Below are 3,189 nucleotides of genomic sequence, written 5' to 3' on the forward strand. Positions count from 1 at the left end.
TTTTTGGGCTTAATTAGGAAAAAAACGTCTGATACTTTTTGTATGAAATATATTACTCTATAATTAACATCCTAAGAGTTAAGCTTAAATGAGTCAGTAGAAAAAAATCACAATGGGAAACCTAATTTTTCGTAAATTTCAGATTTTTGACCGATATTATTTTGTAGCTTTCTTGGACTTGTCTGAACAAAAATACTTCTACATTTTCTTATATATAAATAAGTTTTTTCCATATTTACCAGCAAAAAGTTGAGCCTAATAGAAAAGTGTAAAAAATTAAAATTGTGTTTTTTGTAAATTTTAATTTTTTTGACCAATGTAATTTGGTAATTTTTTTTTGGGCATGATTAGACATAAAATACTTCTATACTTTTTTGTAGAGAATAATTTTTCCTATCATCGCCAGCTGAGAGTTAAGCTCATATAGGTCAGCAGAAAAAAATCACAATGGAAAACTTAATTTTTGAGTAAATTTCAAATTTTTGACCGAAATTATTTTGTGACTTTTTTTGGACTTGACTAGGCAGGAAAATCAATCAATACTTTATGTAGAGAATAATGAATCCTATAATCACTAGCTGTTAGTTAAACTCTACCAGGTAAACCGAAAAAATGGCAATACAGAACCTCATTTTTTAGTAACATCAATTTTTAGTTTGTTTTTCTTTTTGTGTTAAATCTGAGAAGAAAGTATCCCGGTACTTTTAGGTTGAGAAAATTTTCTTTTTTATTTATAGTCAAGATTTAATCATTCGATGGACCAAAGCAAGGAATCTAGAAATAAAAACTCTGGAACTGAAAACAACTCCATCGATGTGTTACTAGCGTAGGATACATTCTATTCAAGCCACTAGCATAGTGTTTGAGCCGCCTACTTGTCAATTGTATTTTTTTTAGTCCAGGACATGACAGTCAATATTGCCAAGTTAGGAAACTGAGCTCACACTTTGCCTTTACAGACCATGCTACCACTTATTTTTACCTCAGGTCATTTTACCAACACGGAACATGCTTCTCGGTCGCCACCCCTGAACCTTAAACCTTAAGAAACTATTATCTGCAAAAATTCACATCCGATTTTTTTACCAAAACTTCTTTATTTTTCCACGTTTAGGCGTTTAGGTTATACCATCGCCAGGTTATAAGATCAAAAAGCGGTAAATTTTTAGGTTAACCTGACTTTTTTATCCATTAGCTTTTTTTTTTGGATAAATCATCTGATTTTAATTTTATTTTGCTCATAGCTTCAGTCGAGTTCAGAAAACAAAAAAAAATCAATTTTATTTCAACCAATCAGATTATTTATCGTTTGTCTCTTTTTAATAAAAATACCAGATTCCTGGCCCTAGTAATAACAGTTGAGTGTGTACTTGGCGCGATAGCTTACAGCAAAACTGTTTTTATTTATGATGTATATTTCAGCGTTGTCATAATGAATATTATTCTTGCAAGAAATCGTATAAAAATTTTTAATCGAGAATTGTTAAAAGAATTCTCTATTGAAATTCTAGCATTAATAATAATATTCTTATCATTGGTAATAATTAAAGTTAATATTATCGTCCATAGTTATCATAAATAAATTTTTTATCTCAGGAATGTGGACAAGATAGGATCATAAAAACAAATTACATTATTATTTCTGCGACGTTTCGGTCATTTATTTGACCTTCCTCAGGCATCTGAAAATTTCACATGTTAATAACCAACAACATAACATAACAATTGTTACAAATATAATATTTACCATAATACGAATTCTAACAATCACTATCTTACATTGCACAGTTGCCTTAGTCATATGAATCTTTACAGAATTAATAAAACTGATAAATTTATTAATTAATTACAAACTCCAGAAATAAAGTCAACACGACACTTATAAAAATTGTTAATTGCATGGCACCAATTAGCCCGCCTCCAAAACATTAGGTACATGAATCATTCTATACAATCTAAAAACATCTGTCATCTATACTAGCGCCAAACGCAATAAGTATTAAATTCAAATTAAATATAAATACAAAATAAATATCAACTTTCTTTACAATGTAAAAATTATACAAATCACAATTAAATTAAAATTATTTCCTTCTTTTAGATTTATAATCTCTTAATATATCATTATATAAAATACTTAAATTATTGGTGTCAGTTCTTTTATTCACAGTATCATTTATTTTGTTAAAGATCATTTTACTTACATTACGCTTCCACCAATTAATTTCTTTGTCTAAAATTTCTACATTTTCAAACGTGAAATTATGATGTTGATCAAAATAATGCGCTGCTAATGCCGTTTTTTTCTCTTTTACTACGTTAATATTTTTACAATCGTATATATGTTGTTAGACTCTATTATTTAAATATTGTTTGGTTTGTCCAACATAACACAACCCACATGAGCAAGGTATTCTATACACTATTCCAGCTTGTTGTTGTTTACTTACTGGATCTTTTAACTTCGAATAGATGGAATTCGCTCTTAAGATGTTATAAAATGCTAATCTCTCATTCGTTCCTATAAAACACCTATTTATTCTCTGTGATAGTTCTGCTACATAAGGAAACCGACAATATTTAATGCTATTAATTATATTACCCAAACTAGATGTTCTATTTTTCAAGTTCTCTTTAAATCTATTAATAACGCTATCCACCAATGACAAATCATTATTATTCTTCAACAACATATTCCGAATCTTCTTGAAATTAACTCTATAGAAGTCACTACTACTCAGCCTCGACATTCTATCCAGTAAGCCTTTGATCATACCAATTTTTAAGACCGAGGATGATTCGAATTCCAGTTAAACATTCGACCTGAACTAATTGGTTTAATAATCCAATCAGTTAAAAATTTCCCACCGGATCTTTTAACTAACACATACAAAAAAGATAAACTATTATCTTTTTCCACTTCCATGGTAAATTGTATATTATTGTCAAAACTATTAAATAATTCCAAGATGTTATTTACTTCACCCTCTGGTATCGCTACAATAGTATCATCTACATATAACCTCAAGAAGTGAACATCGAACGGCAAATGCATTAGAATCTGACCAATCACGTAATTCATAACGATGTTAGCTATTACTGGACTCGCAGGGTTTCCCATGATGCTTCCTTCCATCTGAGAATAGAACTCCTCTTGATACACAAAGTAACTTAAGTCATAACAAAATA

This window comes from Cotesia glomerata, linkage group LG10 (assembly GCF_020080835.1).
Source record: "Cotesia glomerata isolate CgM1 linkage group LG10, MPM_Cglom_v2.3, whole genome shotgun sequence".
NCBI classification, from domain to species: Eukaryota; Metazoa; Arthropoda; class Insecta; order Hymenoptera; family Braconidae; genus Cotesia; species Cotesia glomerata.